This window comes from Coregonus clupeaformis, unplaced genomic scaffold (assembly GCF_020615455.1).
Source record: "Coregonus clupeaformis isolate EN_2021a unplaced genomic scaffold, ASM2061545v1 scaf0875, whole genome shotgun sequence".
Classification (NCBI taxonomy): Eukaryota; Metazoa; Chordata; class Actinopteri; order Salmoniformes; family Salmonidae; genus Coregonus; species Coregonus clupeaformis.
This window is the reverse complement of record NW_025534329.1, coordinates 19744-46807: the sequence shown is the minus strand read 5'-3', so window position 1 is coordinate 46807 and position 27064 is coordinate 19744. Positions and strand designations below refer to the sequence as shown.

Here is a 27064-nt window from a genome sequence, read left to right as displayed (position 1 = left end):
AATTTAGGCTCATACGCTATCCTTTAATTTTAATCGTCCATTTTATTTTTATCTTATTTGTGCACATTTATGCAGAGAATTACTAGAGTTACTAATGAGTCCTTTGTCATATTCATATTAATTTGTTATATTCATCATAACAAATTGTAATGTTTATTATGCAGAATCATCATTGAACTCATCATTGTGGTCCTCTGTAGCTCAATTGGCAGAGCATGACGCTTGTAACGCCAGAGTAGTGGGTTCGATCCCCGGGACCACCCATACGTAAAAATGTATTCACACATGACTGTAAGTCGCTTTGGATAAAAGCGTCTGCTAAATGGCATATTATTATTATTTAACTCTTATTTGACATTTTCAGAGCTGCCTTTGAACTATCGCGAGATTACATTCAGGAAGTGATTCTCGGCAATGTGAGAGAAATGCTTCCAGACATTTTCAAAGTGATATAACATCCATGGCGGGACAGCTGAAGGTAACATCATTGATGAAACAGTGATGTTTTAATCGTTTGTATTTGTCATGAACAATGTTTTGACTATTTGGTAAGCGAAACTGGACAGTAGCCACTTCACGTTAGCTACTGCAATCAGAGTGTTGTTGAATGAAGTGAGCTTGCTAACTTTGCTTGCTACCCTGTGGCTAGTTAGCTTGTTCATGTAACTAGTCTTTGTTAAGTGATAAGCTAGTTAACTGTTTGCTGGATGCTGAATGACTAGACAGACTCAGGCATGCTGAATTATACCCACTGGGTTGTACGCATGGGTTGTTAAAAGCTGGTAGTCTCTCTGGGTATTCTGGTTCACTCTCCCTCATCTAGTGATTGAACAATTATTGCAATTTCACCTGATGTGCTTCAACAACAGTATGCCAATTAGTAAACATCATATTTTAGTTTATTCCCATCACATTGTTTAATTTTTTGTTTGCAGCGTCTGAAGGACGCAGTGAAGATCATAGGGTCCGGCAGCGTCCTGTTTGTCTCCTACCTTACCGCTGTGGGAGATGAGCGCTTCTACGCCAACCAGCTCATGCCCTTGCTGCAGAGGATTATGGGAGCAGAGACAGCCCATGTCATGGCTGTGAGGTTCATCGGCCTGGGTCTGGTGCCTCAGAACCACTACCAGGACCCAGCATCACTGGTTAGTGTGGAAGGAGGTGTCCTCTAGCCTGGCATGCAAACTGATTTTGCTATGTTCGGGCTGGTTTGACCTGGCTAGGTTCATTCCTGTTTTGACTCCTCACTTACACTGAATTGCCTTTGTGCTGGTGTAAGATTAGAACGGAATGTATGCTTTGTTTGAGATTACCTTCACTCCCACTGTCTCATAACTCAACTAGCTAGTCAAATCTAATTTTAAACCTTTTTAATCTAAGTTGTGACTGTTCTTTTGGTCACTGTGTACTTCCATGGAATTTAGGCAACATTTATACCTGGTGTTGTTAATTCTTATCTCCAGGAAGTGAACGTCATGGGCCTTAAGTTCAAGAACCCCATAGGGATAGCAGCAGGATTTGACAAGCATGGGGAGGCTGTTGACGGGCTGTATAGACTAGGCTTTGGCTTCGTGGAGGTGGGGACCATCACCCCCAAACCCCAGGAGGGGGAACCCCAAACCACGTGTGTTCAGACTGACCACTGACCAGGCGGTCATCAACCGGTACGTGCTTGAATGAATAAGACATGGCTACTGAACCATGGCATGGCTGACTGTCATTCATTATAGACAAATGTTTTTAGCTTGTGAATTCTGTGTTGTTATCAGGGTGTTACACTGCCACCTCCTTGCGCTCGCTTTCATACTCTGAAAGGTGCTGTGAAATGAGATGCCATGGCATGGTTATACATATTCATGAGTTGTTAGAACACAGTACTTTGCGTATATGAAAGGACATATTGGTTGTCAGAGAAGTTCATCCTAAGCTCAAGAAAAAGCAGCCCAGATCCAAACGTAAATCAGGTATTTGTAAATAATTGTTACACAGTAAAGAAGTCTGCATGTTGTCATGGCTGTCTATGCTTGCTTGACATCGTTCTAAACATTTAAGAGCAAACCACTGGGGAAAAAAAATCTGAACCATCCCATTTTCTTCAGGGATGGGAGCGATAATTTTCTGTAATTTTCTTAAGTGTTTTGAATAGCAAATTCTAAACAGGCTGACTGACGTTGACACTGCCCTAGCACAACAACATACACTACCGGTCAAAAGTTTTAGAACACCTACTCATTCAAGGGTTTTTCTTTATTTTTACTATTTTCTACATTGTAGAATAAAAGTGTTAAACAAATATTTTATATTTGAGATTCTTCAAATAGCCACCGTTTGCCTTGATGACAGCTTTGCACACTCTTGGCATTCTCTCAACCAGCTTCACCTGGAATGCTTTTCCAACAGTCTTGAAGGAGTTCCCACATATGCTGAGCACTTGTTGGCTGCTTTTCCTTCACTCTGCCGTCCGACTCATCCCAAACCATCTCAATTGGGTTGAGGTCGGGGGATTGTGGAGGCCAGGTCATCTGATGCAGCACTCCATCACTCTCCTTCTTGGTAAAATAGCCCTTACACAGCCTGGAGGTGTGTTGGGTCATTGTCCTGTTGAAAAACAAATGATAGTCTCACTAAGCCCAAACCAGATGGGGTGGCGTATCGCTGCAGAATACTGTGGTAGCCATGCTGGTTAAGTGTGCCTTGAATTCTAAATAAATCACAGACAGTGTCACCAGCAAAGCACCCCCACACCATAACACCTCCTCCATGCTTTATGGTGGGGTGGGAAATACACATGCGGAGATCATCCGTTCACCCACACCGCGTCTCACAAAGACACGGCGGTTGGAACCAAAAATCTCCAATTTGGACTCCAGACCAAAGGACAAATTTCCATTGCTGGTGTTTCTTGGCCCAAGCAAGTCTCTTCTTCTTGGTATTCTTTAGTAGTGGTTTCTTTGCAGCAATTCAACCATGAAGGCCTGATTCACACAATCTCCTCTAAACAGTTGATGTTGAGATGTGTCTGTTACTTGAACTTTGTGAAGCATTTATTTGGGCTGCAATTTCTGAGGCTGGTAACTCTAATGAACTTATCCTCAGCAGCAGAGGTAACTGGGTGTTCCATTCTTGTCGCGGTCCTCATGAGAGCCAGTTTCATCATAGTGCTTGATGGCTTTTGCGACTGCATTTATTATTTTTTTAACCTTTATTTAACTATGCAAGTCAGTTAAGAACAAATACTTATTTACAATGATGGCCTACCCCGGACAACTTGTGCGCTGCCCTATGGGACTCCCAATCACAGCCGGATTGTGATACAGCCTGGAATCGAACCAGGGTCTGTAGTGACGCCTCTAGCACTAAGATGCAGTGCCTTAGACTGCTGCGCCACTCGGGAGGCCAGGAAAATCACTTGAAGAAACATTAAACGTTTTTGACATTTTCCGTATTGATTGACCTTCATGTCTTAAAGTAATGATGGACTGTCGTTTCTCTGCTTATTTGAGCTGTTCTTGCCATAATATGGACTTGCTCTTTTACGAAATAGGGCTATCTTCTTTATACCCCCCTACCTTGTCACAACACAACTGATTGACTCAAACGCATTAAGAAGGCCACCTGTTAATTGAAATGCATTCCAGGTGACTACCTCATGAAGCTGGTTGAGAGAATGCCAAGAGTGTGCAAAGCTGTCACCAAAGCAAAGGGTGGCTATTTGAAGAATCTCAAATTTAAAATATATTTGGATTTGTTTAACACTTTTTTGGTTACTACATGATTCCATATATGTTATGTCATAGTTTTGATGTCTTCACTGTTATTCTAAAATGTAGAAAATAGTAAAAATAAAGAACCCCTTGAATGAGTAGGTGTTCTAAAACCTTTGACCGATAGTGTAGTTGGGTTAATACAGTGAGCTCCAAAAGTATTAGGACAATGACAATTGTGTTGTTGTTTAGGCTCTGTATTGGGACAATGACTATGTGGTTAAAGTGCAGACTGTCAGCTTTAATTTGAGGGTATTTTCGTCCATATCAGGTGAACCGTTTAGAAATTACAGCACTTTCTGTACGTAGTTTCCCCATTTTAGGGGACCAAACGTATTGGGACAAATTCACTTACAGTATGTATATTAAAGTAGTAAAAAGTTTAGTATTTGATCCCATATTCATAGCACACAATGACTATATCAAGCTTGTGACTCTACAAATTTGTTGGATCCATTTGCTGTTTGTTTTGGTTGTTTCAGATTATTTTGTGCCCAATAGAAATTAATGGTAAATAATGTATTGTCTCATTTTGGTAAATTTTATTGTAAATAAGAATAGAATATGTTTCTAAACACTTCTACATTAATGTGGATCCTACCATGATTACGGATAATTGTCATGTGAATTTCTATCTCTAATTCAACCTAAGCTTGAATCATTACCAGAGGTTGTAAGGCTCTGGTTTTAATCATCAATGATTCAAGGTCCACAACCCACAAGTATTATCTGTATATTTATTCATGGGAGCTCTGACGCCAAAAACACAAACATACGATTTTATACCTCCTGAACTTGACTCCTCCCACCTTTAGGTGGCTTTTCTAAACAGTTTCCGCCTTCCCCTTCACCCTTGAATGTTTAGTACCGCCCCCTCTGTTAGTGGGTTGACACTACATGATAATTCTAACATTTATACTGTATTTGGGGTGAAATCCTTTAGTCATTATTCTTAAAATCCAAATTAATCTAACAATCCACCCCTTTGACTAAATATTCCCACATTCAGGATAAATGTATTTTACAAGCATGATTAATCTCAGAGATCACATCAGAACTAATAAACATTTCATCCAATTGCGGTCTTTCAGGGTCCAAATCCTCGTCATCCACCAAGCCTGGAGGATAGTTTTTCACATTCCCCTGGTCAGAGTCCGGAGTCAGTCCATCTCTCATCATTGTTTAGATACTGCATTTCACCAACACCTGACTCACCAATCCTCGGACACAGGGAACAAGACAACAACCACATAATACAAGAATACCCATACAAACACTGACCGCTCCTAAGATGGTGGCTGCTAGGGTTTTCCATTTACCAAATATTTCATCAAACCACCCTATCCACAATGTACTAACTTCTGAGTTCAGTTCATCCTTCACTTAGTGCAGTTAATTCTGTAAGAGCTCTGGTGACTGTCCCATCCAGTGTGGTGTTGTTAGGGATAAATGTGCAACAATGGCTTATCTTTCTATAGACACCGGCCCTTTCTGCCTGATCTAGAACCAACCTCTACTAAGTTATGAGCGGGATGGCGGATAATCGCTCAGAGATCCCCTTTACTGCATCTCTAGTCTGATCAATAAATCGTTGTTGGTTGTAATATATATAATTTATCCAATCCATATTTTTGTTTATTGTCACCCACCAGAAAAATTTTGTAGTAAAACTCTCCCATATTTGATTCATAGCTTTGTATTCGTCTGGAACACCCCTGGGGATGCCTATACCATCTATCCAAATTGGGCTATTTCCTTCCTGACCTATATTTCTTTTTCTCACCACACATCAGTCAGAGGGATGGTTAGGCTCCTAATTTTTTTCCTCCCTTCCTTATCTAAATCAGTCACATTAATTATCTCCTTACAGCCATCAAAATCACCCAAGTTACGGGTGCCATTTCTATGTCTGTAACACTGGTATTCGCCAGGAGTTAAAGTGAATCTAGGTGGGCTGGCCCAGTATGTCAATTTTGCCAGCCCAATCCCTGTGCAATTTGGCTCTTTTTGATTGGACCCCAGGTCTAATACACAGGGAAACATTGCCTTTGGCATTGGGGCGGTCAACATTGTCGGTCGCCCAATGGAGCATGCATAACAATTGGTCTCTCCCAAGGCCCTATAGCGGTGTACTTCATCCACTTTAACCAGATTCTCATCAGGGACCCCCTCCACTTCCCCTTGGTTCCATTCTTGGAGGAGAAAATCTTTCATAGTGGACGGGTTAGTCGAATTGACTCCGTCATCCCTTGACTGATTTACTCGGTCTATTGCTGTTAGTGGATTAATGACAGTACCTGTGCTTTCCATATCTTTTGACTCCATCAAATGTAATCTTAGACAAGTATCCCATCCGTATTTGTCCGTGCAAGCCCAGTAAGTTATTTTCATGTCCTCTTTAGTGACCTTTACTATCGTTACTACCATCTCCGTGGGGATGTCGTTATACCTTCTTATCCTCCATCTGGACGTCCAGCCCCCCCCCGTCTCATATCTCCGTCCCCCAGTATGTCTAAATACCTGAGCCCAGGAACAATCCGCCGAGGGAGCTGAACATAAATACAATGGGATTTTATAATCCCACCTTGCTTGCTTATCTGCCCTGATAAGATCCCTGATCCTAATTTTGAATCTTACTCCCCACCCTTCTCTGACCCCTATTTTGTAGATCACTCGTCCTTGACGGTCAGTATGTCGGGTTGCTTCCCTTTTATTTCTTAATAATGGTAAGGCCATAGCGTAATTGGTGCGAGGTGGTGGTGGATCTTGACATACCAAGACTATTGCCGAGACTATGATGCAGCTCAGGGTCACCCATATTCCCAAAACCGCCAACCCTCTCCTGTCTTGAGTCCTTCTGCTCGGTACCACCCCATACTCACACCCTAGGAACACACTACAGTGATGATAGGTCTGGGTAGGAGATCTTCGTTGACAGAGGTGACCCCCGGACCCTGTGGCCCAGTTCTGCTCGCCAACTCTGCGTGTGCTAAGTGGTGCTTGTATGTGGTCTTACCTTCTTGCAGTGGGTAACATGGACCCAGGTTCCTCTCTCTGCTATTCTAATGGCCAAGGTGGTGACCAACATAACCTGATAGGGCCCTTCCCAACAGGCCTGCTTCCAGTTTTCCTTCTAGTGACTGGATGCTCACCAGTCACCTGGTTAGATAGTGGGTTACCTTCTCCTTTAGTTCACCTGTGGGGCACAAAACCTCTGACATACGGGTGTGGTTAATAAACTATCTTCACACATGTTCAGATTAATCTAACAATTTCTGACTGCATTCTCTTTTTAGACTGTATCTAAAACATTATTATTTTTTTAAAAGTATTTTGTCCTCTCCTTCGTATATTATTTAATCCTACAATTAGCCTCTTCCCCCCTCTTGACACATAGTTCTGCTCATGTGTCAATATTTACCACCTACCTAACATTCCCTTAGGTAATTTATCAACCAATTGCCAAGCCTTTCATTTTTGAGATTGTCTTTTGCTTCGTTATTGCTCCTCCCACTTCCTTTGTCTTTTATGGCGGCTAAATTCGACTTTCATTCAGTTCAGAATCAATTAGTAATCCAATCAATCAATCTCTTATCTTGTAAAAACACTTATGTTTAGTTCAACCTCTGTTCTACCCCGGCTCTCCCGGGCTTGACCTGAAGACTGATTGTTGGACATGACAAGTCCATATTTAGGTCACCTAAGTCTTCTGCCTAGCAACAAAGAATAAAAACCTCTATGTTCGTGATTAACCCAGTTATCTCTAATAGCCCACCAAAAAAACCCCCATCATCTTTAAATCACGACCAATGTCATATCCCTCTTTACTCTCTACCATTTGGGTAACATCCCTGATATATGTATGCCTCCCTAGAGTTCCCAATGATTTTACCATGGGCCGCCATTGCCTTCCCATAGATAAGATCACTTAATTTACCCGTATGCAGTACATAATGGAGTACCCAAGCTTTACAGCAGTCTATCCTTACCAAAAAGCTCATCATTCTTCATCTAATTTTTTTTTCTCTAGTCCCTATCTACCTGATCCTATTGCTAAATCAATGATCAAGGCAATAGTTGTCTCGCCTTAGATTGTACATTCCTCTGATTACTGCAGCTTATTCCATTAATTTAGGTTCAAATATCCCCCAAAAAACCGTTCCATGAACTGTTGAAAATCCCCTAAATTCAACATAACAACCCTTTATAAACATCATGCTGGGTGTGTTTTTTTTATTTGAAAAACCCAATTGAAAAATAACAATCAAAGATAGTTAGGCTCAACTTAATTTGGTAGCTCCCTCTTATGACCTAAATACTGCCTAACTTCACTACTGCTCCCCCTTGCCCTGAGCAATATTCCAATGAGATAAGCTAATCTCTTTCTCCTGGTTATACATTTTGTTAACCTTCAATTACCATCCGTAATCTAAAGATGGTAGTACATACAAAACATGATACAGATATCCCCAGTCCTAACCCATGAATAATGTTTGTATCAATTTAATTCCTTATAACTAATCCATAAAATCACTCAAAATTCCTCGAGTATACAATGATTATTTAATTGATTACTCTAAATCTGCTACATGTGATCTCATTTCAAATGATCCATTATCAATTATTTGATCCACCCCCTAAGAAAATCTCTCTCCCCTTCTATTCTGGAGTTCTACCTCTACCAGCTATTTCCCCTAGTGGCCATTAAATACTCAGCTCCCGTATGTTCTTTTTCTTACTCTATCCTGTCTACTATTCCGCTCATGATGGATTGCATCTCTCTTGACCTCGGCTAACGAAGTAGTTCCCCATCCCACTAAAGTCCTCTTAATATTCCTGCTTATTTCTGGTCATTTCGTGGTCCTCTGTAGCTCATGCTGGTAGAGCACGGCGCTTGTAACGCCAAGGCAGTGGGCTCGATCCCCGGGACCACCCACACACAAAACATTTTATGCACGCATGACCGTAAGTCGCTTTGGATAAAAGCATCTGCCAAATGGCACATCATTATTATATTATATATTTCCCTGTCCCTGGGGAGGCTCAGGTATGCCACTTGGCCACTGTCTTCCTGTTTACATTCATGTACTTTGGAGAAGTCAGCATGTCGTTGGTAATGTTCCCTTAAATTATTACACAACTCAGTTATTTTCCCAACATATTGCCCATCATTTGCCCATGGTAGGACTGCTCCATTGGCATCCCCTGCAACCCACTGCCCCCGAACAGCTGCCCAATCTTTCCCAACTAGGGTTCTGACTGCCCTCTCAATTTCCCCTGTGTTTAGCTTAAAGCTTGCTGCTAGACTCTCCAAATCCCTCCTGAACCCCTTTATTCCTGTTTTAGGGTGTACTACACCCTCTATAGCTCTAACTACATCTCGCTGTGTCCACGCCCTATATACATCCAGTGTGTCTGGTGCTTGCTCCTCCCCAGCCCTTGGGTTCGGCAAGGCTATCAAAGGGTACTGGTCATCCCCTTAAACTGTGTATTTCCTCTCTACTCTCCCTGAGTTCTGTAATTTCCTTCTGTAAAACTGCTTGTTGTCTCATCTTCTCCTGCTTGTTTTTCAACCCTAAACAGTTGCCTTCTCTCCATTTATTTTATTCTCTCCTCCTTAAACTGTGTACTTATAACCAATGTTTTTTTCAATCCATCATCCTAATAGTAAAAACGATATCCCATTGTTCACATAACGAAACCAAATTCTTTTTTAGAATCCACCATTTATTTTCATCCACCACTGGTGTTACTCAACCTATACAATAAAGTAATAACCATTTGAATTCATCAAAGCACTTCCTCTCAGTAAAGTCTCCCGACCTCCACTTTTCCCGCCAACCAGAGCCACAAATCATTCTCCTTGTCCTCAACTCAACCCTCACAGCTCTATCGCTACTTCAGTTCGCCATCCAATTTCTTCAACTGTTCTCTCTGATTCGGCCCTAATCAATAAAACAAATACTTGATATCGTTGATAAGCATACACTTAAGGATGATATTCCATAATGTCATTCGTACTTGTAACATGTTTTCATAGACCTATCTAGAATACTACTAAAGCTATCTTATGCAACTTTTAATACACGTAAAAACTCTTTCTCTCTCCACCCATTCCCTATTGAATAAGTGAGTTTTTAACCCCCAACCACGCTCCAAATCTTCCCTTTAGCATTAACCAACCAAATACTAAGTAGTATCCGGTTACCATTCATCCCAGCCGTTGAATTCCCTCATACACACATATTTCACCTTATGCCATTCAAATGCCCAACACAACATAATAGTTCAATGCAACCCTCTATTGGTTCTGCAAGTCGCTCCGGACCAGAGCGTCTGCCAAATGACCAAAAATGCAAATGTAAATATTCTCTACTTTCTCACTCATGACGTACGTCTACGTTTGAGTGTGAAAGTTCATACATATGCATCGTTGGAATTTTATAGGTACCTCTCAAATAATCGCTTTGTGGTGTTTTTAGCCAATTCTTAATTGACACCAATCATTTTTTCAAACATTTTACCCGTTGAACCAAAAAATTGACTGTCCTATTCCTTTTCTTTACCCCTGCAGTCACGATGGTTAAATATTCCTTTGTTACCGTTAAAGCACTTTCGCGCTTAAAAAAACACTTGCTCTCTCTAGCCCCTCCTTTCGCTGTTTTTTCAAATTCATTTTATATGCATCTGCCTAATCATATAACTTCTAACTTTTTACTTCGAGATGCCCAATACATTCATACCTCTTCTCCCAAATGGATCCATAAAACATATTTCTTCGATCTCTTCCTAACATATATCTTTCATCCCCCGTTAATTCTCGGACCTCTTTAGAAGATGTATTTCCCATGGTGGAAAATAAAATCCCCCTTTAGTAATAATTCCCAGAATTATTCTTCTAGGAGCTATTATTTTAGTGCGTCTCTTGAGCCAATGTATGATCTGCTTTTGTAATTAACCATTTAAAATTATTTAACCCCTAACCCAGAGTTTTTTATTTAAAACTCCGGTTTCATGAAAGGGGTCGATAACCATTTTTTCTCACGCGACCAAATTTTTTTTTAGCTCCTTCCTTGAAACAATTATCACGTATACTGATGGATTCTCAAGTCTCACACGTACACAACATTATACAGTCATTTGCTAAACCTATTTGTAACCTAGAGGTCGTAACTGCTCTAGTTTCATGAAACACACAGAGTTCTAGCAAATCCCCAGTCGTATACGCGACTTTTGACCTGTTTTATGTATCCATAGCACACGACAAAAATCATCCCTTTCCCTGTTTATCGTAGCACTGTACCCAGTACAGTCTCAATAAAAACTAGTTTACATTGGTGATGGCCTTTCACCCCTTGTCATTTCGGACTAGATTATTCTGGTAATAGCTATTTACCTAGGGTCAATTGCGGACCCTCCCCGTTTCGTAATAATTATTACTTCCTTTGAGATTTTGGTAACTATTCTCTGCCCTCCACAAGAATTACTATTCTCATACAAGTTCAAATCATTTCACCAAAATCCATGAATAAAAATTACTGACCTTTTCCTTGCAGTTTGGATTTAAATGCTTTTTCAAACTCGTTAACGTCTTTATCGTTCATAAGAGTAATCACCGGCCTGTTTATAACCTTAACGTCGAAGGCCAGGACTATTCTCCACGGATGCAATCACCCGGCCGTGCACGGATTCGGTGTCCTTAGAACGATAAAGACGTATTTAAGCTCCGCTCAAAGGACCAATCTGTCATGTGAATTTCTATCTCTAATTCAACCTAAGCTTGAATCATTACCAGAGGTTGTAAGGCTCTGGTTTTAATCATCAATGATTCAAGGTATTATCTGTATATTTATTCATGGAGAGCTCTGACGCCAAAAACACAAACATACGATTTTATACCTCCTGAACTTGACTCCTCCCACCTTTAGGTGGCTTTTCTAAACAGTTTCCGCCTTCCCCTTCACCCTTGAATGTTTAGTACCGCCCCCTCTGTTAGTGGGTTGACACTACATGATAATTCTAACATTTATACTGTATTTGGGGTGAAATCCTTTAGTCATTATTCTTAAAATCCAAATTAATCTAACAATAATCCTGAATGAATTGTGAATAATGATGAGTGAGAAAGTTAGACGCACAAATACAGTATCATATCCCCCCCCACCACCAAAAACTAAATGCTAACCTCCCCTGTTATTGTAATGGTGAGAGAATAGCATGTCTTGGCGGTATGATATGAATCACTCATCATTATTCACAATTCATTCAGGATTTTCCGTAATCATGGTAGCATCCACATTAATGTAGAAGTGTTTAAAAACATATTATATTCTTATTTACAATAAAAGTGACTCAAATGACACAATACATTATTTACCATTCATTTCTATTGGGCAAAGAATCATCTGAACAGCAAATGCATCCAACAAATTTGTGGAGTCACAAGCTTGATGTAGTCATTGCGTGCTATGAATATGGGACCAAATACTTAACTCTTTACTACTTTAATACACATATAAGTGAATTTGTCCCAATACTTTTGTACAAAAAGTGCTGTAATTTCTAAATGGTTCACCCGATATGGATGAAAATACCCTCAAACTAAAGCTGAGTCTGCACTTTAACATCATTGTCATTGTATCATTTCAAATCAAAAGTGCAGGAGTACTGAGCCAATACAGCAACACATTTGTCACTGTCCTAATACTTTTGGAGCTCACTGTGGATGTATCCACGTTGTTTTTCTTTGATGTCATGTAGTCAGTAAATGAGAATAAGCATTCGTATATTAGGCTAGAATCAATATGATTAATTCAATTTAGCATGGACCATATGCAGGTATGTGAGGTGCTCAGACTAACAAACCTCTCATATATTAATATGCCAGAGTTCTTCTTTGACTACTCGGTGTACAACAACACAGCTTCCCAGAAGTTAAAGTCAAAAAGAGTGCATAAGAAGAGCATGAAATAAAGGCCTCATTTCATTATGGTGTTGTTTATTAAAGTTTTACTCCACTGACTGAAATTATTTTGCCAAAAAACACATCTGGATTTCATGTATCATGGATTTTAGTAATCAAATGAATTGAATATGCACTCTTGACAGTCAGGGATAAACACATACTGTATCATAATGGCATGATAAAGGAATGGATCCTAAATTGCTGATAGTTGCTTTTTTGACATGTATGGCATTTTGTGTATTACATAAACTTAACCTCTTGATTATGTTGTGGGTATGTTTCAGATATGGGTTCAACAGCTTTGGTCTTGCAGCAGCACAGGAGAGACTAAAGGCAAGAGAAGGCACCCAGGTAGAGCTGACTAAAGGTACTAGAGAGACAACTCATGTTTCTGTCCTGTCTGTCAGACTGATAGGTTTGACAGCGCGCTGATAAATGTCTCAGGGGCACACAGCCAATTACACTACACTAATCCTCTGCCCCTATTTTATATGGACATTATCTTTCCCCAGGCTCAGAGACGTTCCTAATACCAATCACACTCTAGCAGAGGAGCTAGTAAACGCTTACAAATGATTATCCAAGTCGGAACAGTACTAGCCTATACAGTCTTGTATTGACAGACAAAAAGCAAACAACTGAAATGTTTTTGTCAAGTGTTATCGACAAAACATTTTGACTGTTGTATTTTTAAAACATTGCTTTATATCTTTAATGAAGAGCATTTGGTTCAAGTTTCAAGTTTGATTTAATTCAATTTGCCATATTTTCAGTAAAATAGAGCATTAGTAACAAAATGTCCCCACTGATTTAGATTGTGACATTAAGCCAAAATCACACGGGGTGATGTCCGTCAACGGGCGTGAATTTGCGCGTCGAGAACAGCAAGCATTAATTCACATAGACCACGTACCGTAAACCAGTTATTAAGCCGTATTTGTCATGGAAAGCGATTATAAACAGTTGTATACTCTCTTGAAATCTTAGTTACCTCATTTCTCAAGTTTTCCAGCCATAGTAGCCTGGACTATATGCCCATGATCTAAATCAAAACAGGTAGACTGCTGTATTGTTTTCAAATAGGTAGTCTATTTGTCAGATAAACCATAGCCTACAACCAATTTACTTTTTAACCATACAACTTTACTTAGCAAAGTAGGGAAGATCATAACAATACCTAGAATTCCCTTTCTACAAACGAACAGATTTAATTAATTTGAACTAAGGCACTCACTAACCATGCACATTGTTTGAACTGTATTTCAATCCAATCAGCTGTAAGCAACAACGGTGATACTGTCAAGATATGACATTGACAACGAGATATATAATTCAGAAACACAATCCAGTTTATAAATGTAGAATGTCATTGCGTTCATGCATTGCTACACTGTTTTTCATAAGGACTAGCCTATAGGCCTACATAATGTTGGCTTGCAGTTCAACTTATGAACACTAAATAGACACTTTTTAACTATACATTTCACAATTCCAGAGGTAACAATGCACCAACAGTCTATTTTTTGACAATTTATCAGCTCATTTTACCAGCATTGTTCTGCGTAGACGCGAGAAAAATGTTCTTGCTTCCTAACGTCTCGATCACACCGACAGCGTTATTGCGCACAATGGTACGCAGCATCATCTGGATATGTGTGCAACAAAAGTTCAACATTCACCTTCTGCTACCATTTCTGTCAAGCCGTCTACACATACAGTTTGATGCATACGTTCGATAAATCCAACTTATGCACCACACAGAACGTACTGCAACTGCCTCTGCAACTCAATGCTGCAAGGCGAACACAGTGTTCCATTGGAAATTAATGGACTTCTGGCGTACCAAAACGCAATGTCGATGTGATCAAGGCGTAATTTGATGCGCTATACGCTCGTGACGCAGTTGACGCTTGCGGCCTGTCTGTTTTCTCTTAATTCACTCCCATGCATTCTATTTACGTTCTGACCTTAACCTCTCCCAGGGACTCAACTGGAATATATCCTGCTGTCTGTGTGTTTTTAGCTGGCCTGCCCCTGGGCATCAACCTGGGAAAGAACAAGCTGTCCCAGGATGCAGTGGCAGACTACCAGGAGGGGGTGCGGGCGCCTGGGCCCGCTGGCTGATTACCTGGTGGTGAACGTGAGCAGCCCCAACACCCCAGGCCTCAGGGACCTGCAGGGGAAAGGGAACTGCGAAAACTGCTGTACAAGGTCAGTGGCTGGCAATGTTTGACTGACCTAGATATGATTTATTTATATTTTTATTTAACCAGGATGTCACACTCAAATGTGATATCATAAATTGTATTTATTTTATGTTTGTAGTGTATGTATCATTGGCTTTCCAGAGAGCATGTTGTTGCAACTTTTCCTTTATTGAAGTCTGGTGTTTCTGTTCAGTTCAACTTTATTGACATAGCTGGTGATGTTTTAATATGGATTTCTATGTCAAAAGATAATTGACTTCCCATTTAGACAACATACACATCACACAAGCAAGCAAGCACAGCACTGTTTGGATTGAACACGAATAACCTTAGAGAAAACTGCTTAGGTGTTTTGCCGTTGTTTGGTCTTCATGTTGTGCTGTACATTGTCACATCTCATTGACCTGTGTGGATGTGATGGTTATAATTGATTGTGTGTCTGTGGTGGCTCATGTATATATCCCTGTACCCTCCTGTCTTCCCCCCTGTTCTCCCTCTCCCATCCAGGTGCTGAAGGAGCGTGATGCCCTACAGGGGGGGAGCAGGCCACCTGTACTGGTAAAGATCGCCCCTGACCTCACCGCCCAGGATAAGCAGGACATTGCTGATGTGGTCACAGAGGTCAGTCAGAGGCCTAGCCACACAGGGGTCAGTCAGAGGCCTAGCCACACAGGGGTCAGTCAGAGGCCTAGCCACACAGGGGTCAGTCAGAGGCCTAGCCACACAGGGGTCAGTGTGATCCTGTGGGCCTCTCTATGTAGCCTACTCACCAAGCCTTAACCTACAGTATATAGCCCCCAATGACTTGGGGCTGCTTACTTTGGTCATCCGTGTTTCTCCTGTTTGCTCATCTTCCTTGCCACACTTCTCACCCCACTCACGTAGTCAGCTTGTGTTCTGTAGGCGTCATCAGAGCAGTCCTGCTGCCGTGGGTCTTAGCCAGCAGAGGACATATCACCAAATTGATTTGAATGCATTAGTGTTGCCTCCTCTCCACTCTCTATGTTAAGGGGACTGGAGGAGTGTTTCTGTTTTTCTGTGTTCATGGAAGCGGACAGACTCCAAATGGGAAAAGGGAGACCGATAGAAAGCACAGCAAATATTTGAAGAGTATTAGATACGTTACGGTAAATCTGTGTCAGACAGTCCATTGGTGAGCTGTGTCCCAACATCGATGGCCAAATGTTGATATTTTTCCCACTAATTGGTCTTTTGACCAATCACATCCGATCTTTTCACATCCAATCTTTTTCAGAGCTAATCTGATTGGTCAAAAGACCAATTAGTGAAAAAAATATCAGAATTGGGCTGCCTGTCTTAACGCAGCCTGAGTGTATTCGTTCAAGTGTGCCTGGAACAATTAGAATGTGTGATGTCACGAGAGGCTGTGTCCTGGAGGGACGTTACATCCCCCTGAGGTGGCTGCAAACCCAGACAGCTATGGCTCCATCTGCTGGTATGGTCGGGAACTCCACCCCTCTATGGCCAATCTTCCCACGCAGCTGGAACAAATGAGGAGCTGATGAGCTGAAGGTTTGGGAAGGGAAGAGACACAGTCTCCAACCTGGGCTCTCTGGAGGACAAGAGTGCTGCACGTCCACTTCCATGAGGAATATAAGGATTTGGAGATACTTACCTTTGGGAAATACTCACCTTTGGATATATGCACCTGTGGAAATACGTGAGAGACATTTGGAAGGACTTTTTGCTGGGTTGGCCACTAGCTGCAACGTGGACTACACAATCCCGCTGAAAGCTGTGTAGCCTCTCGTGACGTCACAAATGCTACACTAACTCCAATAGAATACAGGACTCACTTTTAAACAGATTACAAGTGTCTGTATCATGAAAAAAGAAAGTTAGGATTTGTTCATCTTAATTCTCAATGATTGGATTGCCTAAATTTGTTTGATGTGGTGTTATGGGGTAATGTCAAATAGGTAATCATGGTTTGTGTTTTAGCTTGGTGTGGATGGGCTGTTGGTGTCCAACACCACAGTATCCAGGCCTGAGACCCTACAGGACCCCCAGAGTAAAGAGGTGGGAGGGTTGAGCGGCCAGCCCATCAAGGAGCTCTCTACACGCACTGTGAGAGAGATGTACAGCTTGACAAAAGGTAGGTAGGCTCCGTGAAGGATCATCATAACACTGCTGCAGCTGATACTGGCCTGATTGATTGATTGATTGTGGGCTGGGGTGTATAGAATGTTCTCTTTATTCACCCAGTATTGCTCTTTCTCATTGAAGGTAAGGTGCCAATCATTGGAGTTGGGGGTGTAGCCAGTGGACAAGATGCCCTGGACAAGATCTGTGCTGGAGCCTCATTGGTCCAGTTGTACACCGCTTTAACCTATCAGGGTCCACCAGTTGTCACCAAAATCAAAAGGGAACTAGAACAGCTTTTAAAGTAAGTGTGAACTTGCATGTGTTTTTTTTACTGCGTGACTTAATATGTAGTTTCATCTAGTCAAATTGCTTGTATTTGTCGTATTCTGACGTTATCCTATGTTTTACAGAGAACAAGGATTTGCAAGCATATCGGATGCTGTTGGAGCTGACCATAGAGGTGCTGACGGGAGATTTCAACAACAGTCTAGAGAGGGACAATGATCAGGATCAGTCGGCTCTACAGGTTAGATTGACTACCATACAGACTGATGCCTTTGTCAACTTCCTGCCTTTACTTGAAGTCTATAGTACATGAAGTTGCTTGTAACGACTGGCTAGAATGATATCTTTGCACTCAAATAGTATGGCAGTAACAGCAGTATTGGGAACCTGCCCCATTTCACGGTTCTTACTGGATCTGTTGGTTATTGGGCAATGTAACCGTAAGAATGGTTAAGTACCAAACGACACCAAAGTGCTGACAGTATTTTGACACTAGCAGTCACATTGTCATGTGTAATGTATGTAAAATAAAAATCGAATGTTTTTAAAATGATGTTAATATAATGTGTGCTCTATTTAGAAATACTGTGTGCTGCTATTTATGTAACTATGTGAATATAGAAATTGAACATTTGTTCACAAAGAACTTGGTTTCCATTCAAAGTGCTTAACTGCAAGTCCCTTGTAAATCGCTGAACTGCTACCCACATAATGGAGACCTCATCTGAAATTAGAAATCACCTAGCAATGAGCAGAATGACAATTACCTGACAATTACCATTTAACCTTGCGGCAGTAGTCAGTTAAACACTGAGGAAATATAACAGCTTTGACATTTAAAGAAAGGGCAATAGCACAATTACTGGCTTAGTGTCAGAAGGCTTTAAATACACATGATCACACTGTAAGATGGTAAAAACTGCCTTAACTCTCAGCAGTATAGCAGTGTAACTGATGAGAAGTGTACCAGAATAAGCTTCAGAGGTCAGTGACAAAGAGAGCCAAGTCCAAGAGGTTGCACTGATGGTTCTTTGTCCAATTCCTGACCTGTTGCGTACGCTGAATTGAATTGTAATGCCTCCTGTTATGAGTGTAATGTCAAGGGGGTACTTTATGTATGTTAAGTCATATACATTAAACCATATTTCATGAACCTTCGACCCCGCCTCAGGCAATAATAATGTCCATTTCAATTCTTATGTCTTACTTATGTTTTTGGTGGTGAAATGCTGTAATTGATCATCATAATCCTGGTCGGTCTTATTGAGGGTCTATCAAACCTGTTGGTACTCCTGTCATTCTCAGAACCTCGCTTTACTTCTTCTCCCCTGCCAACATCTGGTGTCTTGGCAGTTGACCTCTTTAGAGATTATCCACTTCATGCCCTTAAGGCCTTGTGTAAACCCTGTATCATTATAGCTCTCCTTCAGTAGGGTTACTCACTCACCACCCCCTGAGCAAATGTTTCTGCCAGAGTTTGTCCATTGTACATATTTTCCCATGTCAGAATATCCTCTCCACCACTACTCTCCTGAGTGATTTTGATATATTCCTAGGGTAAGAAGTTACTGTTCTTTATGTTGAGTCCTTCCAAAGGGATCATGAGAATTCAAGCGGGCACAAAAGCAATCTTACTTCCTCTGATATCCATGTTACTGAATGTCTGTCTACTGCTGGGTTTTATAGGAGGATTATATAGGTTGTATGCTTATAAAAATGGCCTTTGTCTTCTCCTTAACTAACTGCATCTCTGCAGTATATAGCTGTGGCATCGGCAACAACCCATGGCTCTGATTAGATATCAGCCTGGCTTAACTCAGCACTTACTGTAGCATTGTGTAAATAAATGTTATTCTTAGTATGCTCACACGCTAACACATTTCCTGGAGGGTCTCCCTGACTCCTGACTGCTGACATCTATTGCCACTGCTGCTGATCTCAAATACATGTGGGTCAAATCGACACCTGTGATATCCTTCCCTTCCTCCAGGATCACAACTTACTCCCCAAAAGCTGATTTGTCAAAATATGTGTTGACGGAGAAGCTGGCACATAAACAAAACAGACCCATCTGATAATCTGAGAACCTTGTCAGCATACGTTTATAGATGATGCTCTGTGTATACAAAACATGACAACTACCAGGTGAATCCAGGTAAATCTATATCCCTTATTGATTCACTTTTAAATTCACTTTAATCAGTGTAGATGAAGGGGATAGAGGTTAAAGAAATTTTTAAGCCTTGAGACATTGAGACATGGATTGTGTTGTGTGCCATTCAGAGGGTGAATGGGCAAACAAAAATGAGTCCTTTGTGTTTTTTGCCAGATGGTTTTTCAAAACTCACTCAGGAGTGTATGAAGATGGTCCACCACCCAAAGGAATTTTTACCGTTTATGCACCTGCAAATTACGTGGATAAATACACATAACAAGAACTTCTTCAAACAACGGCCATTTTTTACTTTGAAGTGAAAATCTCAATTTCAGTTAGGATTTTTATAGGGGAGGGGGGGCCTGTGCAGTTGTTAATCAAACAAATACATGTGTAATTTTTTTTTTTTTTAACTTATTTAAAAAATAATGGTGTTCGTTTAAGGGTGTCATTATATATAATATCTGTACTTGTCTACAGTCATCGGTGTGCTGTAAGTGTGAATCTTTGCCTGCTGTCAGCAGTGGTTCCCTAGTCACCCCCTTCTCCCAGATGGTGTGATTCACTCCTTGTGAGCAGTAGCACTGTGTGAACATGTCTTGACGCTACCCTCAGCCCAGTAATACACTAATGCCTCTAAGTACTTACCTTCTTCGATTTCATCCTCATTCGTTCAGAAAAACACACTACAGTGAGTCAGTCCACCAACATGTGGATACCAATACACATACTCTTGCCCAAATCTCATGCAAAGCTTGTAAACAAAATTTTTTTTTTTTTTTTGTCATTTTAGCGACGCTCTTATCCAGACACTTACATTATTGAGTGCATACATAATTTTTTTTCTTCATTTATTTTTATTTTTATACTCCCCCCGTGGATCACCCACCCTGGCTTACAAACCCTGCTCTACCAACTGAGCTACATCCCTGCCGGCCATTCCCTCCCCTACCCTGGGAACACTGTGCCAATTGTGCCCCCCCATGGTCTCTCGCGCGCTCCGACAGAGCCTGATTCGACCAGGATCTCTAGTGGCACAGCCTTAACCACTGCGCCACTCGGGAACATATTACCAAACTTAACCCTGCTCTCTGTTCCTGGAGCATGCAAAAAAATTAACTACCCTAATTTATTTTTGGGTCCTACTCTTTGACTTTCCCTGGCATTAACTGCGTCACATAGCCCCATATGTACTACTCCTGCTGGCAGAATACACTGCCTGTGTGGCTATAATATTCAAATTGCTGGTCTAATTTTTACTGATGTCCCCTCCCTCCCTCTCTTGGTCCAGTCCAATGATGTTCTCTCTTTTTCTTTTATAGATGATGGTTTACTTAAATGTGATATTTGTGTTTTCTTGATGTGCATTGAACAGCAAAGTCAATAAACCATTGTTTAACTCAAATGACTCTTATCTAGTTGTTTCAAAAGCTCCACTCATAAGATACATTAGAATTGAGTAGAGCTGAGTCTTTTATCTTGTCTTTATTAACTAATCAACCTTAAGGTTGATCGTTATATATAAATGTAGAAACTGTATCACGTAAGGTGTATTTTTTATACTGTTTCTCAATGGCTGTGTTTACACAGGCACCCAATTCTGATCTTTTCACTGATCTGATTGGTCAAAAGATTTTGAAAATGTATGATTTCGATACATTCCCTTTAGTAGAATTTTACATAGTAAACCCAGTGTGCATTGAACATGTACAAATTCAGAATAGGTTGCAATACAATACAGAGGGCTATAATGGCTATGGGTATTTTCCTCCCTCTTCTTCTCAACACTTCTGGAGATCGCTACTTATCCATATCTTTGGGTGGAGAGGTATCATCACCATATCAATGGAAGTTTTACATCTACCCTAGCTGATCTTTGGCTCGATGAGAAACATCCAGTTCCTGAGCGTTCAGTGAGAGTTATCCTTTTGATCGGTGGTACCAGTGTTCTAACTTTATGTGATTCCTAGTAGAAGCCCCAGAGATTATTGTACCTGGGTTTACTCTGCCTTCCATCATTTTTCTCTCATGTTTTACAATTGGGTTGTAAAGTGGAATGGTCAGACCGATAGGATGACATAAACAGAGTACCTGAGGCAGGAATACGCTGTTATCCTTTCAGGTCACCCACCTCACCTGGTGCTCTGTGAGTGTGCCTCTGTGCTCAGTGTTCAAGAGGGTCAACGGTTCTGCTGCTATGCCATGATACAAGGAACCTATGGCATCGTCAAGCAGTTCACAGCACTACAGTTGAGCGAACCACCGCATGTTGAATGTAGTTTGATTGGTTTTCTATAGCCTGGTGTCTTATCCCAATGGCAGTTGTGAATTTTTGGTTTAATTCAGGATCCCCATAAACCAGCGGCAATGCACAGCTAGTCTTACTGGGGTCCGACACATAACGAAAAAACATTCAACAAATTGCAATTTATATACATTTAAAAACATTAACATTAGACATTCCAACTTTATACAACTAAAACACTTAAAAAAACAAAAAAAACAATACAACCAAAGAATAATAATGTGTGTGTAGAGTGTGTTAGAGTGTGAATGCCAGTGAGACTGTGTCTTGGTCCTTGCAGTCACAGGTGTGAGTTTGAGGGCTGTGCAATCCATTCTTCCCTGCCCATTATCAGCTACTCTCTTGATAGAATTACACACAACACACACCCACAGCTCTGAATTATGCAATAAAAGCAACACAATTTAAAATGCTATTGTGGTCCTGTACTAATATTTAGGTTCTATTTGATCTTTATTTAGCTATGTCCTTAGATATTTGGGTGTTTTATATAACAACACAGCTGCTGATAACCCAAGAAAACACACAGTACAACCATGCAGGAAAAGCCATATGGGACTTCAGCTGCTCTTATCAGCTCAGGAGAGTGTAAACAAACAGGCTAGTAGAACATGGGAGACAATAGTACTAATGGTGGTCAGTGGCTACGTAACTGCTGTTTCGTTATCAAGTGAGTTCTTCCTTGCTATATCTAAAGTTAACTATAAAAACAGCCATCTCAACTTTGACAATCTCTTTATCCATCTATCACCTCTCTCTTCATCACACTTGCAGTAGGATGGTGGGTCTGTAAAAATCTGCTTGAGTGGAGGATTATTATTCTGTGTTTTTATGCTTTTCCAAAGAACAACCAGTCTTTCATATTATTTTCATCAATTTCCCCCTAGATTATGTGCCTTATACTAGGAGGCTGTGTGAATAATCAAGTTGACATGGCGGTTAGCTGGGGGAGGTGGAGGGGGGGGGGTGGGCGGCGTAGCCTACCTGGTCTCGCCCGAGACACCTGTCCTGTCCTTGCTCTGCTGTGATGTATGATGCAGGCATCCTCATATGACATCCATATTGAACTCAATTATCCTTCGGTTGAGGGTATACTGCATCTCTATTGTTAATTCCAATCGTTGCCAGGGGACAAAATGTGTGTCCTTGAGTTTATTGTCTAGCTGATTGTTTGGGATTCACTCTACATTTCTGTCTGAGTTTTGAGTGACACTTGAGTCATTGTTGAGTGAGGAGAAAACTAATAGTATTAACTATAATGTAGCTGATTTCAGGGCAAATAATGGGTATGAATTATTGATCTATTAGTCTGAGAGGAGATATGAACTAGAAACTCTTTGCTGACACACACAATAACAAAACATCAAGTCCCTACCCATTTTACTATTTGCTGGATAATGGGGAAAAACTGTCTTCAAATTATTTCGATTTTTTATTATTGGCTCCCGAGTGCGCCGGTCTAGGCACTCCTCCCAGTCTATGCGTCATTACAACCCTGGTTCGTTCCAGGCTGTATCACATCCGCCGTGATTGGGTCCCATGGGCGGCCAATTCCCCGTCGTCTGGGTTTGGCCGGTGTAGGCCGTCATTGAAAATAAAATTTGTTCTTAACTGACTTGCCTAGTTAAATAAATACAAAATATATATCAGTGAGGAAAAAAAGTATTTATCCCTGCTGATTTTGTACGTTTCCCACTCGACAAAGACATGATCAGTCTATAATTTTAATGGTAGGTTTATTTCAACAGTGAGAACAGAATAACAACAAAAAAATCCAAAAACGCATGTCAAAAATTTTACAAATTGATTTGCATTTTAATGAGGGAAATAAGTATTTACCCCATGACTTAGTACTTGGTGGCAAAACCCTTGTTGGCAATCACAGGGGTCGGCGTTTCTTGTAGTTGGCCACCAGGTTTTCACAAATCTCGAGGGATTTTTTTCCCCTCCTCTTTGCAGATCTTCTCCAAGTCATTAGGTTTCGAGGCTGAAGTCTGGCAACTCGAGACCTTCAACTCCCTCCACAGATTTTCTATGATTAGTCTGTATCTCCACTCCTTTCTTCTTCTTGACCACTCCTTTGTTCCTTGCGTGTGTTTTGGGTCGTTGCTCATGCTGGAATACCCATCCACGACCCATTTTCAATGCCCTGGCTGAGGGAGGGGTTCTCACCCAAATTTACGTACATCCCCGTCCATCGTCCTTTATGCGGTGAAGTTGTCCTGTCCCCTTAGCAGAAAAAACATCCCCAAAGCATAATGTTTCCACCTCCATGTTTCACGGTGGGGATGGTGTTCTGGGGTCTCGCATTCCTCCTCCTCCAACACGCGAGTTAGTTATGCCAAAAGCTCGTTTTTGTCTCATCTACCACAACACTTTCACCCAGTTCTCCTCTAATCATTCGATGTTCATTGGCAAACTTCAGCCCTGTATATGTGCTTTCTTGAGCAGGGGGGGGACCTTGCGGGCGCTGCAGGATTTCAGTCCTTCACGGCGTAGTGTGTTACCAATTGTTTTCTTGGTGACTATGGTCCCAGCTGCCTTGAGATCATTACAAGATCCTCCCGTGTAGTTCTGGGCTGATTCCTCACCATTCTCATATCTTGCAACTCCACGAGGTGAGCCCCAGCCGAGGAATTATTTTTTGTGTTTCTTCCATTTCGAAAAATCGCACCAACTGTTGTCACCTTCTCACCAAGCTGCTTGGTGATGGTCTTTAGCCCATTACAGCCTTGTGTGGGTCTACAATCTTGTCCCTGACATCCTTGGAGGCTCTTTGGTCTTGGCCATGGTGGAGAGTTTGAATCTGATTATTATTGCTTTGTGGACATGTCTTTTATACGGTAACAGCCTGGATTAGGAGCACTCTTTGTGTGCTCCTTCTCAGCTGTTATTAAAAAACACCTGGAAGCCAACTTTTCTGATTGGAGGTGTCAATTTATTTCCCTCATTAAAATGCAAATCATTTATAAAATTTTTTGACATGCGTTTTTCTGGATTTTTTTTTTGTTATTCTGTCTCTCACTGTTCAAATAAACCTACCATTAAAATTATAGACTGATCATTTCTTTGTCAGTGGGCAAACTACAAAATCAGCAGGGGATCAAATGCTTTTTTTCCCTCACTGTATATATATATTTTCAACTTTGCTACTGTAACAATACCATCTTTCCCTTCTGTGTCTTCTATATATAATGCTATTCTACTTTCCGAATTTAAGCAGCAATCAATGCTCATCACTTTTTCTCACTCAAACAATGATTCTTGTGTCAGTAAAAACCGAATTGATGGTTCAGAAATATAAAATGATCACAACCAAAATAAGCTAGATAATTAGCTCAAGTGCATATATTTCTGTTCCCTAGCCTCATCATCAATCCACATACAATCGTACATGGAGAAGAATGTCAGCAGGTCATTTTTTTCAGAAACATATTTTATGGCATAGCTTTCAGACATCGTAGCACACATTTTTACCTCAGCATCTTGGTGAAATATTAATGCCCATTGAGGGCTGAGTTTACACCTCCTAATGTTCTGTTTCTAAACCTTGAGAGAGATGTATTTTACCCCAACAAACCTGTTTGGTATTGTTTGAGGTGTTCCCTGAGCGATCTCTACTCTGTTCTCTGTACTCCTGCCAGGGCCAAAAAAGACCCGGGCCACAAGTGACATTGTTTATGACCAATTAACAATTCATAAGCACCATAAACATAGAGGGGGGAAAACATACAACTTCCGCATCATTAAGGTTCTCTTCCTAAAAATCACTCGCTGTCTTTTTTCAACTTTTCTTTTGTTCATATGAGGGTGAGGGGTGTGTGAGTGGAGCATCTAATCAAGAAACAATACTGCCCTGTTGTACCCAGACTAATCACACACCAAAGCCAGTTACGTACCTGGAGACAGGGATAGGACCAGAACCAATACACTATACTCTGGTTGGATTATTTATATTGCGGCCATCCATTGTGAGAAGTTGTTGTGAAGTAGTTACATAAATGAAGTTAACCATAGGCTTTGATCCCATATACCTAATGGACATTGGCTTAAGGAATGTCTCGCGGAGAAGTGGCCACTGAGTGAGAGTTATATTAAAGGCTTTTTCTTTTTGGTTGAGTTGAGGTGAATACAACATATATTTGTTAAGTTGTCGAGCAAGTTAATAGGCTATTTATTGTTTTTCAAAAGTGATATTGAATTGTGTTTGGTTGTCAATGCAACCCAATATCAACATTTGAAGAAGATGGACCTTCTGCTTGGATAGTTCCATCTGTGCCACTACTTGTTCTTTAAAAACCTATCTCCTTCAAATGTTGATATTTGGTTGCGTTGACAACCAAACACAATTCAATGTCACTAAATATCATTACATTTGAAATCGGGGTTGAAACCTGCTATTGTATTGTCTATTGTTAGTTGAATTCTGGGTTGAATTGAAACAATAGCTGTTGATACTTTGCAAATGCTATATAGCCTCAATAGCATCATGATGTTATATGAGTGTAAAGTATTTTTTTGTATATTTTATATATTTTTTATATATATTTTTATATTTTATATATTGTATATTGAATTTGTCTCTGTTAAACCTACCTTTAGGAATGACTTCGATAGCAACATTTAATCTATTTAGTTTTAAATTAAGATCTCTCAAAATCATTCTCCATACATATTGGTAATAGTCAGTGACTAATGTCATGCTGGGCTTGTTAAAACCCTGGATGGAACCAAGGGTTGCTGTAGATGGAGTCCGTTCTCCAGTAAAGGGTGCTGCCCAGCAAAAAAAATAATCTGATACTGGATTTAAAGTTGAAGATCTACTTGTTTTAAAGGTGCAAATTCAACATATTTTATCCAGGTTTTCTATGTTGGAATTTTTACCATGATGACATATCCTGTGGTTAATTTCACCTTTTTATTACCTTTTTAATCCTATTATTTTTCTAATTCCCATCAATGCTTACAAATTACATTGAACAACGTTGATTCAACTAGTTTGTGCCCAGTGGGAAGGCAATGCTTCAGTATTCATAAGAATACAGTGATTGTTTTAAAGGTTCTCCCTCAAATCCATTGTGCAGTTTTGTATGTTATGCTGAGGGTGGATAATATTTTTCTTATAGTGAATCGAGTCTTTGTCTTTATCAATGGAGCCTCTGATTGTTGAATGGCCTGTATGGTGAATCACCCCATCTTCAGACAACACTGCCCACCTGTATAGAGAACAAACCCTACAGCTCTCCAAACTGTGACTAAAACACTGGCTGGCTCCAT

The 27064-nt window shown here is 40.7% G+C and overlaps 1 pseudogene; it reads left to right on the top strand.

Moving 5' to 3' along the window:
* The first annotated feature begins 401 nt into the window (after positions 1-401).
* LOC121559306 lies at positions 402-18465 on the top strand (annotated as a pseudogene).
* Positions 18466-27064: the final 8599 nt, after the last annotated feature.